The 15,021-nt window shown below is 48.8% G+C and overlaps 1 protein-coding gene across 2 annotated transcripts in view; it reads right to left on the bottom strand.

The window, feature by feature from the left end:
- Window positions 1-15,021, bottom strand: part of SERPINE2 (serpin family E member 2) — a 31,979-nt gene that overhangs the window by 15,744 nt on the left and 1,214 nt on the right. Inside the window, exon 1 of one of the 2 annotated variants that reach the window (XM_084267113.1) lies at window positions 8,139-8,154. The exons of the other annotated variant lie outside the window; for it this stretch is intronic. The gene's annotated coding sequence lies outside the window, so the exon portion shown is untranslated. Of the gene's footprint in view, window positions 1-8,138; window positions 8,155-15,021 lie in introns of those variants that run through there. 2 annotated transcript variants of the gene reach the window in all.

The following is a 15,021-nucleotide window of genomic DNA, read 5'->3' on the forward strand; positions in this document are numbered from 1 at the left end:
TGGCTCTCCCTTTTCATCTAACAACTCTTTCTAGTTCCCCTTGCTTCCAAGTAGTGAGAAAAAAAACCCCACAGAAATTCCCATAGATAGAAAACCACATTGTTTTTACATGTTGATATATCTAACAGAACAAAACATACTTTTATTATTCAGTACCTGTAAGACTGAGTATATGCAGAGCATTACTAAGAAAGGGCAACTGCTAGCTTTTAGGCAGCTCAGTCAGTGCTTACACTGCTCTTAAGAGGTGTAAGTTACCACCAATGTGAGATAAACCCAAGTTGTACACAGAGATAAGCTGGAAGTGGTTTTAAAAACAATTTTGTGTGTTAAGATAGTGGTGTGACTTCAGGCACACTCAAAAGCACTGGTTCTAAGGCTTTCCCCTCCCAACCTTATTCCTTTCTCAGCTACTTCTCATTCCCTGGGTTTGCTAGTGCATTTGGGCTGTTTCAAGATGGACTGTCTCCATCTGGAACGCCTCCCTTTCAGCTGTGTCCAGCCTCTCCTGCCAAGGGGGAATTTCCCAGCAGAGCACTGCCTCGCAGAGCTGGCTGGCCCCAGACAGGAACTGTGTCTGTGTCCAAGCACAGCTCCCACACCAGCACAGAGCTGGGCTCCAGTGCTTCCTCACAAAGAGTCCCCAGCACGACGTTTGGGGGGTTCCCCGCTCAGTACCAAGAACAGGCACACACACTCTGCAGCCACCTCACGATTAGCATCTTCTCTTCACAAACCAAACTGGTTTTTCTCTCCACTATCCATCTCCTACAGGGTTAGGTGGTGACTTGTAACAGTTCACTGCCTGATTTCACCATGTAGTTGTAACCATACTACAACCACAAAAGCACTGTTCAGAATTTGAAGAACTGAGATAGGCATTTACATGTAGTTTATTTTTACTACCATCCTTCATTTATACATAATTAAAAAAAAAAGCAACTTGAGCCCTGCTTCATGAAGCAAATACACTGCTGGCTGATGTCACAGAGCAGGGGGTTTATGGAGACAGCTCTGGGATTTTACAGTCCTGCCACCACTTCACAATTTTATCTGTGTTCTCTCACACAGTAGGCCAAACACCTTTTATTAAAGCACATATTCCTGTGTTTACAGCTGAGGAAACTCAGCTGTCTAAGATCCATTATCAAATCCTATAGTATCAGGAAGAGTAAAGAAGACTACATTTGATTTCCTGGTGTCCCAAAGTGGCTCTGTTGATCCCAAGTTCTTTATGCAACGTGGTTGTTTTAACATAATGAAGCAGCAGCATGGGACGGTCACCCCATCATGACTAAAGCTGCAGAACCAGTTTCCCCAAAAGATGCAGCAGAGCAGTGTTGCACAACAGGGTGGTGAGGCCATACCCTCCTGCTCAAGACTCACCCCAGCAGAGGCAGCGACTGTTCCACCATCAAAGCGCTCGCCTACAGGTGAGCAGCAGGTTCACATCCCAGACTCCTGGTGTGAGTTTTTACAGAAGAAAGCCTCATGGAACCCCAGTTCCCACATTGACACTACACAAGCACAGACTCATTAAGAGCCAAAGGCAAATGGGCTTGCAAGCTCCCACTAATAAGGAACTGGGCATTAACTCTTTGGTAATGGCCTGTGTAAGTATAGATTTACCTCACAAAGCACTGGGCAGCAATGGCTGCTGTCTTACCAACTCAGGTCCCTCACCATCACCTTAACCTCCACTTCTGCTGTAGTATCTGACCTTCTTTTCTTCCTAAAAGGATATTAAAGGGAAATCTAGTACCCTTGATCTTGCAATTTGCTGCAGAACTCACCTGTTACCAGGACTCCCATGTCTCTACACACAAACTGAAGTTTGCTCCTTCTCTTCCCAGGTAAACGTTAATTTCCTGGCCAGTGGCATGTGCCCTGTCTGCTGCACATGCAGGCTGAGCACAGAAATAGTCTTGGAGATGGCTCCATGGCCACTTTGAGACTGCATGGAGAGCTGTGCTTGGAGCAGACTGAGCATCATGAGCTTCCCAGTACACATCCTTCTTCAGAAGGGTTAAGAAACTAGTATCTGTAATGCTCGATCCTAGAGCATGTCAAGCAAAGGAAATAATTTTGTAAATCAAAAACCAACAAAAGCTAAAGATGTAGAATTAAACCCTCAAAATAAGAGTGAACATTTCAGGAGAGCTTTGACAAGGCATGCGAGTTGCTGCAGGGTAGTGAAGGATTGTTTGCCTTCAGATTCCACACCTTTTAGTTTTTGTTTACTCTACAAATCCCATCATATCCTTCATATCCTATTAAACAACACTCTATGAAGCCCTGGTCCCATCATTCCACACCCTACTGCTCAGTCTGGGTTTACAGCACATCTGAAAATGGGATTTCCTATGTAGCAGTAATATTTTCATTCACCTGGGAAGCTAAGGGAGATGGCAGGATGTATCAGCCACAGGACATCTGCCCAAAGTCTATGCATGCTCTGGTTAGAGATGCCCAAATGTTAACAAGTAAGAGACAGGCTCTCAGCCTTCCAAGTGGTCTTCAAGAAGCTCCTTTTAAAAATAACACAAGTAATTCAGCTTTACTGAATTTTTACTTATTCTCCCTCCTACAAGAGGTAAGGCTATGTCAGTAACAGTGTTGGCAGTTCTGTGAAGTTACACAGTTGTATTTGATACACTCACTTCACCATAAAATTACATTGGAAGAGTTCCAATATTCTCTGTGCAAGTACAAGCTCTTAAAAGTCCTTATTATGAACAATCTCATTGATATCCAAGACCTGAAACTTAAAGGATTTGTGTCTGGGGAATAGTGCCGTCTGACAAAGTACCTGGAGGCATCAGGATCACTGTTCTAACCATTTGCTTCACTTGTCACTGGAGATCTGCAGTGATAAGTGACTGGCTCTGTATTTATTAATCATACTGAACAACATTTATAATCAACAGCTTCCTATTTGCAAGTGAACTTAGAAGCACTGCTCCCATCTGAAATACTAGATAACAAATGTAAGCCCTAAAATGTAATACAGCCAGGGACCAAAGTTATTAATATTTAAAATGAAAAAACATTGATTTTCTATCTTTAGGACAGCATCACTGAAACAGACTTAAGCTTGCAGAAATACCAGGCAATAGTTTTCTAGTGACTTTCTCCTCAACCGTTTCAGAACTAACTTAAAATTACCCAAAAAAGGTAACTTCCCTTTACAGCATGTAGACATTTACTTATATTCTTCTTTCCCTCCACACCCACCCCCCCACCAGCTTCAGCAGTAGACCCAGTCAGCCAGAAGAGCATCAGAAGTCACAGATGCTGTAAGGATGCAGGAGTCACACCCAGTAAGGATTCAGGAAGGAAGCATTGTGCTGGGAACCCAAACTGTATATGGAGATAGACACCTCTCCAGTCATCTGCAAGAGGGCTTACATGAACCAGTTAAAAGGACTATTAACAGCTATTTAGAAGCCCTGGATTTAAGAAAGCACAGTTTTTTCATTTATCCCACCTCACTTCCAATTAATCCCACTGGCTTCACTACAGGCTTCTGGAAAGGCAAGACCTAAGTTTCCATTTAAAAAAAAAAGGAACAGCTGAATATGAACTATGCAGAAGAATCCTGCAAGAGCAGGTCATGACCCCAGTGCATTATCCCATCTGATTCAGTTCAGATTGAAAGTTTGTAGGCTGAGTTGTGAGCTGCATTGGCTGAGAAGCCTCCGCACAGTCCACGGCTATTTCTGTAACGCAGATGACGAACCTCGGCAGAGGAAGTAGGCAATTAGCTGGGAAAGCAGCCTCTTCAACTGAGCTGCCAGAGCAGCTGGAGGCCTCAAGCTTGCTTCATTGCTGAGAAAGCTACAGGAACTATTCCTTCCAGAAAAAGGAAGGTATATAACAAGATGGAGACGTACAGTTAACAGGCATCCGCTTACACAGGGTTTCTTAGGTTGCTTAAGGATATAAAGTAAGAATGGAAGAAGAAAAGTGAGTTAGAGGTAGGTCCAGTTTTCCTCTTGCTTTTGTGCCTGTAACCTGTCAGAGCCAGTGACAGACTGCCCTTGTATTGAAAGAAGAAACCTCCAAAGCCACTCACAACCTTTGGCCAACAGAAGCTTGCAGTTGAGACCAGATGACACAGCCATCTCCAAAGTAATAAGGACCATCATTAAATAGTACAACGCACCCTTTTGCAGGAATAGATGTTTAAAGTTCAAGTCCTCTTAAATAAGAACAGCATTTAAGAGGAAAACACAACAGTTGGTCAAAGCTACATAGCTGACGAACGTGAATTCAGCACATCAGCTGAATTGTACCAACATTTCTCAGTACTGCTGCTGGAGACTCCAGTGTGATCTCCAACTGCAGCTTACAGTCTGCTGACAACTAGGATTTCTCACAAACAGCTTACACCTGCACACTGAAGCCACTAAATACACACAGCCATGAGTACTGGTCTTCAGAACTCACTGGTAAACAGCCTTGACACCTTCCATAGCTGTTCTCATAGTCCCAAGATACTAAAAACCTTCAGGCCAGTGTTTCTAAAGCCCAGAAGAGAACAGGAGGCTGCCTGAAGCACATGGCTTACAGCAAGTTGCTGAGTGTGGTCAGCAAGACTGAGATTTCCACCATGGGAAGATCAATCCACAAGATGAATAAGCTTCCATACTTAAACCACTTTATGGCATATTTATCATACCCCAGCATGAGTCACCTCCTGATTTCAGCCTGGAAATAAAAGCAAGAGCACCTTTCTGACTATTAAAGGTGAACACCAAACCACAGGCAAGATGCAGTAGCTGCCAGAACTCATGTGTTTCCACAGACACCACTCAAGAAAAGGTACTAAAGGATAAAGCAAAACAGTTAGCACTTCAGTGTATTTCAAGGCCACAACAAACAACTCCAACTGTCTCACACAAGCATTGCTACTAGAATTGCCCCATCACCTTCCTGCCTACGATCAGTGGCTCCAACTTCAGCAGGTATCTCCCCTGTGTTTGTAGAAGCATTTGCATAGTTGAGTTGTAAACTAGATTCTGGTACAGGAAGAGCAACACACAGGACAGCTTTTTTCCATAGCATGCCAGCCTAAACATCTGTGGAGCTACAGCTATAGAGTGCTACCACCTTTTGTGGCCACCTACCCCATCAGTTTAATCATCGCTGAGGAGATACACCTCTGATTTCACACGGTTTCACATATTCCACTGTCTCATTTTCACACATAGAATCTATTTAATAATAATAAAAAAATCATAGTTCTCTAGTTTATACAGTTAAACCTTTAATTTCACATGGAGGTGACTGGCTACTCCATGCTACCTGGTCTCCAAAGCTAAGAGGCAATTCTTTATATCATTCTGCTTATTCAAGAGTTGTTTATATTTAGTATAGGTGCACTGAATTACACAGTACTTACAGGCAAGTACCTTGCTGTAAAACACGATTTGTAAGTTATGTCACGGGCAACTGGGAGGATGCCCGGAGGCACGCAAAGATGACTGCATCCAGCAATGCTTTACAGATTAGTGATGATTAATCCACCTTCTCCCTGTCTTCCCATGTATAAAACCTTTGACCCTAAAGAATAGTAGAATCCAGTTAACAGACCAACTAACTGGAAGCGTTTTGATGATTAGGCTGGATTTCCCCCTAATTAATATTACAAAAGCATGCTCTCTCATGCAGGCTTGTGATTAAGCAATCCAAGTAGTCCAGACAACCCTAGCTCTCCAGCTTCCAAGAAAAACCTTCCACTGAGCCTCAGCTTCTTCAGGCACAAGCACCACAGTCACCCAGTAAGAATCAAAAGCCGCAGCTGGCTGCATGAGCCAGGTAGATACCGAGCCCACCACCACCAAAGCCACACAAGTCTCCAGCCAGAGCTCCCTCTGAATCCAGCCCTTACTGTTGCTGCATGCAGTTTATACATGCCTCTTAATTCCTAGCAATAAGGTAAGGTGGCTATTCTTATATATTTATATATACACACACTTCAATCAAGTCTAAAAATGCCTAGTGCAACTTACAGGGCTCACTGCTTGACATTTTTCTGCCTAAAAGTATGTCGCTGAAAAGCTTCAGGACTGGAACACATTTCTGGCTGTGCAATTTAGAGACCCACACTAAAAGTCTCAGCATGCCACAAAGACATGCTATTCTCCTGGTTGTCAATGACAACACCAAACAGAAGCTCCAGCACTTCTGTATACACCTTGAGACAAAACCCACTGCAGATTTCTGTGATTTTCTTTTTTATGCTGCCATGAGTTGATATCGTCCCCCACATGAGGTACACAGAGCTATATATAGACAGTTTTCTATGGTGATGGCCATATCACCATCTGAAGCAAGGAGGAATTGTAACATCCCAATACCCAGGTAGCAGATACAAGGGCAGCATCCAGGTAAGTAGCTTTTCAGCATCTTGAAAGCACTGACAAAATTTGCTGACAGATTGCCTGACATACGACTTGGCCATACCTATAAAGCAGCTGTGGACTAACTAGCATTTGTTACTCAAAGTTTACTCCTGTACCAAACAGCTGCTCTTCTGACAGGTTTAATCACACCCCATAAAATGTTAATATTCCCAGCTAGCATACTTTGTATGTATTTGAATCAATCTACTTAACCATACTGGCTTTTTATTTGCATTGGTCTTCACCTCACATGCTTTAAAGGCTCATCTGACCACCCAGCTGGCATGCAGCCGCTTCTCACTTTGCTCACAGATCTCCACAGCTTTCCCCCCCTTTTTCCAAGCTTTTCACTCTGCTCACAGATTTCTCCAGCTTCTCCCCTTTCCTAACCTACACGATACAGATTCTTACACCTACCAAAGGTCTGTGAATAGTCCCCACAAAACCTAATGAATTCCTGTGGAAAGCAGGGGGTAAGACACCAAACCTCACTCACACAAGAGAAAGTGAAGGGAGAGGAGGAAGTAATTTTTCAGTGCACTGAAAAATGAATCAGTCTACCAGGTTTCTCAGTCAGGAAGTTGCCCAAGAATGCACTTAAAACCACAAAAACCAAACCATGTTTCGGAATCATAACGCAGGCATGAGAAAGGGGAGAGATATAAATCATACCAAGGCAACATAAGTCATACCCATAAGCAGATATTCTCAAATCAAGGGAAATCTGGCACTTTAACACTTACGTGTTAGTGCAATGGTGTCTCCAAAGGTTTCATTTCTCTGTAAAGAGCCTCCTGCGCTGCACAACACTGAACACTGCTTTACCCACTAGGTAAGAAGTCTCTCCTGAGGGGTACCTCGCAGTCCCAAACCCTCCCAGAACTCGGTACAGGAGGCACGCTCCCACACGATCCAAGAGGGAGCCCAGGCGAGACCTTCAGCTAACCACCGCTCCGCCTCAACACACACTCGGTGCCACCAGCACCACACAAATCCGGGTTCAGTAACAGAACATACACACCCCTGTGCTCCCCCCAAACCGCAACGGCTGTAAACATCGCTGCCCCATCTCTCCATCACTTGCCAGGTCAAGGAAGCCTCAGCAGTTGTATTAACTGAGTTATGATTATATTTTCAGTGCAAGAAAAGCCAGTTCTGTCTCACAACAGCCTAACGAAGCGAGCAACTTCCAGCCTCTTCGGAGGAAGGCGGTGCTCGGGATGCGATGCCTCCCGCACCCGAGAGCGGAGCGGGCTCCCGGGGACGGAGCGGCCGGCCGCTGGCAGGGGGAGCAGCGCTCCCACCCGGGGCCCGGCCAGCAGAGCGCGGGGCAGCCGCCTGCGAGCCCGCTCCTCGGGAGGGGAAAAGCCGCCGGGCTTTGGGGAAGGCCAGCGAAGGGAAACTCGCCGCGCCGGCAGCGCCCGCTCACGCCACGGCGCCCACGCAGCCGGCGCCGAGAAACTTGTGGCAGGAGGTAACAGGCAGAGCGCACCGGCCACCGCCGGCACCCGGGGTAACGCGCCCGGCTGCCTCGGGGCTGTCAACAGGGAAACTTTGGCTCCGCACAAACCCACCCCCCCGTCACCGGAGCCCACACGCCGCCCCAGGCCCCCCCCGCCGCTCCCGGGAACCGAGCGCCTGCCCCGGGCCCCCCAGCCCACCCTGCATCCCCACCGCCGCCATCCTCCTCCTCCACCCCCACGGCACAGCGAGCCACCGGCTCCCGCTCACCTCCCCTCAGCGCTGCCTCCCCAGTCCCGCCGCGGCAGCCACTGCACCGCACCACTCGGCCGGAGCGCGGCGGCGCCCAGCGTTTATAGGGCCCGCGGCCGGTCCGCCCCGCCCCGGTCCGCCCCGCCCCTCCGCCCAGCCCCGCGGCCGCCCGCCTCAGGGCAGAGCTGTCGGCGGCCGCCGCCGCGGAGCGGGGAGGGAGGGAGCGTAGCAGCGGGAAGCGTCGGTCCGGCCCCAAGCCCGCCTGAGGGGAGCAGCCCGGCCTGTCCGCGGTGAGCCGGCCCACAGGCAGACGGCGCGGCGCTGCCCCGTGGGGTCTGTGGCGCTGCAGGTCCCGTCCTGCTGGGCACGGCCGGCTGTGCCCCGTCGCCCGGGTCTGGCTGTGCCCGTGGCCCAGCCGCCCCCGGGTCCCTCCCGAGCCTCGTCGTCGGCAGCGCTCACCCTTCTGCCTGGGGTAGAGTGAGAGGAGCGCAGCCGCTGCGGGGGGAAGAGGGAGCGGAGGCAGCTCTAGCGCTGCCCGCGGGGGCAAGGCCCAGCCCAGGAGGAGCGCCAGCGAAGCAGGGGGTAGCGGGAGGATGGAGACCTCCAAGACCAAAGGCCACAACGGCCGCTGCCACCATGAGGCCCCTTCCTGGCAGCGGCGTTAGGGGAGATGCCAGGATTTCCTCTGAAGCGACACCTCCCCTTGCCACCCAGGCTGGGACCACGGTGCCCATAGCAGCAGGGACAAGGAGACGTGCCGCTGGCCTAGGACCTCCATCCCCCCGTATGGCGCTGAGGTTTTGCCCTTCACAAACCGTGTGAGGGGGGATCAGAGGGAGGTGAGCTGCTGCTCCGGCACAATGGCACGGGCATGGCAGTGTGACAGGACAGAAGGGTGATGCTGGGGAAACACACGTGAATCTTCACACTGACTGACAGCCCCAGACTCCTCAGCTGACAAAGCACAAGAGGGAATTTCCGCTGTTCATACCAAAACAGTGCTGCTGACAACCCCAGAGAAACAGGCAGGGAGTTGGTCCAACGGAGGACAGCACTGCCTTGTTAAGTCATCATTTCTGCGCCTGTTTTCCAAAAAAATTCCTCATGCGTGGCACAGTCCAGCTCTGAAGAAACAGGAGAAGTATGCAATGAACCACATTTCTTCCCTCAGGAGTTCGGATTCTTCTGGATCAAGAAAAAACAGCCCATCTCCTGGCAGGAGCCAAAGCAGTGGCAGTAGCAGCCGCTGTTGGTCTTCGAGGTGAAGAGCCTGGCGTCCACTGAGGTGGCACCGTGCCTGGGCAGCACCGAAATGCAGGCGGGCAGGATGAGGGAGGTGGCACCGTATGGTGGGATGTGCAGGGGAGGAGCTCTGCTTCAACCACGGCTAAGGGAATTTGGCTGAGACAAGGTGCTGGCACTGGCACGCTGGGCTCTTGAGGAACTTAATGGGCAGTGCCAGCTGGGGTGGATCTTTCTTAGGCTATTTGCTAACGAGCTTGATTTTGCTATTTTAATTAAAAATTGTCTTATTTTCCCAAAATGCTTCATACCATCATTTCTATAAGTGGGGGTTCACTTCTCAGCTGAGAAGAGAGATGAATTAAAAACAACAACAACCAACCCACCTTTTGCATGATTTTTCTTATTAGCAGGGACAACCCTTGAATATCCATTTTCTCTCAGGGATGAAGACAGCAAGGTACGTAGTCACACCTCCTGCCCAACTGCTTAACATCATAAAAAACACATGGAAGAGTGTTAAGAGTGGTTTTAGGAGCCTTTTGGTACAATCTGGCTTGTGGAAAGGAGGCAGAAGAGCCAGACCATGATAAGCCATCTGCACACAGATGTTGGGGCAAGAATCCTGGCTTTAGTCTGAAAGGCCAAAGACCTAAGCCAACAGCCAAGCCCCCAAGTACTCTGGATCCAAACCCAGCTTTTGCAGGTGCAAACTATGTCATCCATCTTCATTAGAAACAGGACAGGGATAAGGGAAGTTATGTTCCAAACACATTACTGCGAATAGGCTCCGTTTCAATTACACCCGGTTTGCACAGCACAGTTCTCACCCAGTGGAACTGGAGCTGGAGAGTTGCAGCCAGAAGGCAATGATGCTCCTTCCCTTTCTTGTGTCCATGTAGCCCACAGCTAGAAACTGAAGCAGCTCTGGGGCAACCACCTCTCATCCAGGCAAGAAATCACTGTTTCTCCTTGGCAGCAAATGGTTTGAGTGATCAAATTTGTGCCCATTAAACAGTTAACGAGTCATACTTTTTGGGAAGAGTAAGGCATCACACCTATTAAGTACTTAGCATCAGCAGAGGACTCATTTGTGGAAATTGAAGCATCAGGGAAAATAACAGGGAGGCAAGAGGAGTCTGGGGTGAAGCTGCATGACACTGGGCCACCCACCCTAAGAGCTGCCAAAGGGGAGTGCTCTAACCCCTCCTTTCTCCCCAGCCCCTCTGAGGGTCTCAGAGCCTCACTAGCTCTGCTGCTTCCACCCCTCATGTGACCCATCCCATCCTGGCAGGGGAAAAAACCCAACACTGAGCTTTTTTTCCTTGAATTTATTCTCTGAAGGAGCCTTCTGAGAGGCTCGATGAATACTGGAGCCACTGGAACAGCAAAGCAGCCAGGCCCATGGCAGCCAGGAGTGAAACTGGTTTAAACTGTCGGGGAAACTCAGCCACAGGAGGCATTGCAGGATCTGGCACAGATTCTTTTAAGTAGGTGCAAGTGGGATATGCTTGGTTGCTACTAGAATTAATTTCATAGATAAGTACCTATGCGCAGGGATTAAAGATGCCTACATGAAAGCAAAATTCTCTTGACAAGTTGCATGTGCTGTGAGGCTATACTTAAAAGCAGAGGGGTTCTTCAGATGGTATCTCACCTTAGGAAGGGCAGATTGCAAGCCCTACACCAATTTGCTAATGAGGATACAGGAAATCTCACCCGTTTTTTCCACTTGAAGCAAAACATCTCTCCCCACGGAGGGAAACATTGATGCTTCCCTGTATGATTTCGGCTTAAAGAGGAAGCTGACAGGCAGAAAGTCGCGGTGAAATAGAAAAACTGGCTCCAACACAAACAAGCCTAAGCTTGACAAAATAGGCTGTAGTTTTAACAAGCAGCTTAGGAGAAGACTGAGGCAGAGAGGCCCTTGATGAAAACTAGAAATTCTAGAGCACCATTTCTCCAGCAGTTCAGATTGGAAACCCTATATAAAAGAAACTTCACAGTTCCCATGCATGTTTTATAAAGCTAAAGTAAAAAATTATGGTAAAAGTGATAAGCCTATAGAATTTATTGTTTCATGTATGGCTTTGACAGGTTGCCAAGAGAGTGGTGCTGCTATATGGAGAGTGGAAGAAATGACATTTTCTTTGCTTTAGATTGTTATAAAATTTTCAGTGCTTTACAAGCCCCCAGATGGTTTTTATAACCCCTTCAGGGGTTGCAACATATTGACTGAGAAATACTGATTTATACAGCAAACTCCACTCTCTTCTCACTGCTGGCAAAAATTACTGCTTTGTATATGTGTGTACACACAGTGGCTGAATATAAATAAAGGCCCAACAAACAATGAGATCCGAGGCAAAAATCCACCACCTGGAGGTACATTAACTCAGGGGAAATTTCCCTAAATTTACGCTGGTCTAAATAAGAGGGATATTTGGCCCTAAATCTTTTAGGTGAGCTTTAGATTGAGGATTAAAAAGTTTGTACTCTGTTTCACCCTGCAAACACAGCAGATTGCTAGCTGCTTTTATTGGTGGCAGGAATAGGGAAGCACTTCCAACCAACAATTCTCTTGCTTATTTATTGGTTTTCACTGTGTTCATCTGAAGTGATTTAACTAGAAGGTATCGGTGAGTTGGGCCATGGCAAGCCTGCAATGGAAGCACCACAGCAGGTGCATCTTTGCACCTCAAGAGGAGCACCTCTGAAATGCTTTGCCTAGAATGAATAGACAGCTGGAATAAACAGCGGGTCTGGGGTTTGTTTATTTTTGGAAGACTGTTAGAATTGTCTACATTTTGTCAGTTGGGTATAATTCTTACTGAATGCTGGCTTCCTAAAGTACACTGAGATCCAGCAGCGGACCATGAAGAGCTCTTACCCCTCAGGTGACCCAACCTGCGCTTTTGCTCTCACCCACCATTGCTGTGCTGGTGTGTGGCTCACGGGGTGACCCAACTGGCCACTGCCAGGACCGCCTGGGTACAGTGAACCTGGTGTGTGGCTCACGGGGTGACCCGACTGGCCACTGCCAGGACCACCTGGGTACAGTGAACCTGGTGTGTGGCTCACTGGGTGACCCGACTGGCCACTGCCAGGACCACCTGGGTACAGTGAACCTGGTGTGTGGCTCACGGGGTGACCCGACTCTGGCCACTGCCAGGACCGCCTGGGTACAGTGAACCTGGTGTGTGGCTCACGGGGTGACCCAACTGGCCACTGCCAGGACCGCCTGGGTACAGTGAACCTGGTGTGTGGCTCACGGGGTGACCCGACTGGCCACTGCCAGGACCACCTGGGTACAGTGAACCTGGTGTGTGGCTCACTGGGTGACCCGACTGGCCACTGCCAGGACCGTCTGGGTACAGTGAACCTGGTGTGTGGCTCACTGGGTGACCCGACTGGCCACTGCCAGGACCGCCTGGGTACAGTGAACCTGGTGTGTGGCTCACTGGGTGACCCGACTGGCCACTGCCAGGACCGCCTGGGTACAGTGAACCTGGTGTGTGGCTCACGGGGTGACCCGACTGGCCACTGCCAGGACCACCTGGGTACAGTGAACCTGGTACCTGGTGCTGTGCTCCAGCACACAGCCAGGAAGGGAGCAGCGCTCTGTTCATCCTGTACCTCAGGAGTTCAGTGGTCACTCAGAACACGGGGAGAGTTGCTGGTGTTCCTGCAAAAGGTCTCTAACCACCCTGTCTGAGGCTTTTCTGGAGCAAGGGAGAGCTCTTCACCTCTTGTGCTGGTGCCTTCCTACTTTGCATTAAAGAATTAAAAATGCATTTGATCAGGCAGAAGGAAGGGAAGAGCATGGCACTGTAGCTTCATATTTAAGTCATCCTCTGGGAGGGTGGAGGCTGCAGCTCCGCTCCCTGCTTGCAAGGCAGAACGCTTTTGTGTTTTACATTAATCAGCCAGCAGATAAAATACATGAAGAACCCTTAGGCTGGGCAGAAAAATTAACAGCCTTGTCCTCAGCATCTCCTCTGCTCCTTTGCATTGCAGTACCTCGGTCACTTCTTGGAGCTGGGCCTTAACCTGTGCCCTGGAGCTGTGCACAGCTAAAAGCAGAGCCACTGCACTGAACTCCTTGACAGTTTTCAGCATGCAGATTATAAAACATTTAGATCACAAACTTTCTCTGGCAGGGCGTGCACACAGCTCCCAGCTCCTTCAGCCCTCATCTCAGCTGAAGCCATCTGACACTAATATTAAGGCAAGGCAGCGAGCTGCTTCCAGATTACCTTGGATTTGTGTGGATTTGGGGCTAAGCCCCGTCAGCGGAGCTGCTGCTTAAACTTTTGCACGCTGTGTTTAAATTGTAGGACCCAAGTGACCAGAGCTGGCAAAGTTGTATTGTTGCTTCAACTATTTCTGCTCACTTGGACAGCTGTAAAAAGAGCAGGCAGGCAACAGAACAGCTCCAGACCTGAAAGAAGGCAGCAAAAGAGACTTGGCAGAGGGAAAAAAGCACGGGCAAGTCAGCCGGCTCGGGGGAGGCGAGTCAGAGACCGAGCCCAAAGCACAAACAAAGCAAATGGCAGCCTTGAGCCTGGCCCCAGCCCTGGAGTGGCAGAGCGAAGCCACCAGCCAAGGCATGGCCTGGTTCCCAAGGCTGAGCGAGGCACATATCGGCAACGGGGTCAGCACAGAGGGACGATGTGAATGAACGATGCTTTTTTTCCCCTGAAATGTCCCCGTTACTCCGAGCTGGAATGCCACCATTTGCTATTGTGAGTACCCTATTCTAAAATATGGGCTTTTGGCATTCAGCTGAAGGATGGGAGATCTCATCTGCAACTCCTCAGCACTAGGAAAACACAGTGCTGCTGTGTCGAGCCTAAATTGCCTTCCATTGGTGTGGGCAGGATGCAGCGCTTAAACCCCTGACATGCATTTCCTAGAGACGAACGGCAATTCCCTCTGTGGCCCATCATTTACTATCTACATAAAAGCAGAAGGAGATGATTAGAGTGGGGAACTGCCCTGCTCTTGCTATATATAGTGTCCTGTCTGCTCGGTCTATAACATTTTGCTGTTCAGTTGTAAATAATACTCTAAGGAGGGGAATAAAATGGAGAATAACATTAAAATTGAACTCGGAGAAGCTGGTGTAGAAAAGCAGACTGAAAAAAAGAGAAAAAAAGAGAGCACAGGTCCAGAGCACACAGGAATAATCTTTCTACTTGGGGTTAAAGACAGAAAGCGGTGTGAGTGGAGCACGTCCCACCACCCGGGTGCCCTGCGGTTTGGAGCGGTGCGGGGCTACGGCCTTTGGGGTCTGCCAGCGGAACGGCAAATAAACCAGTCCTCCTGGCTGCCTCCTTCTGCCTGGCACCTGCCAGTACGGTCTGACATGAAGGCTTCCAGCCTTACACCTAAAGGAATTCTCACATTTCTATTTCAAAGGGAGCTGGGAGGCCGCACGCATTCCTTTTACATGCACATATTTAAATCTATTCAAATTCGTTCCTCTCATGAATCATCATATCGTCGTGAATCATTGGCGGGACTTATTAGCTTAAAATCTACACAGAACACGCTGGTAAGGAAAAATACAAAATGTATATGCCTTGAATATTCCAGTGGTATGGTGAGCACCCTGCAGCAACACACAGATTTTCTAGTACCAGCCTTAGGACGAGTG

The sequence above is a fragment of the Gallinula chloropus genome, assembly GCF_964237585.1.
Source record: "Gallinula chloropus genome assembly, chromosome: 8".
Taxonomy (NCBI): Eukaryota; Metazoa; Chordata; class Aves; order Gruiformes; family Rallidae; genus Gallinula; species Gallinula chloropus.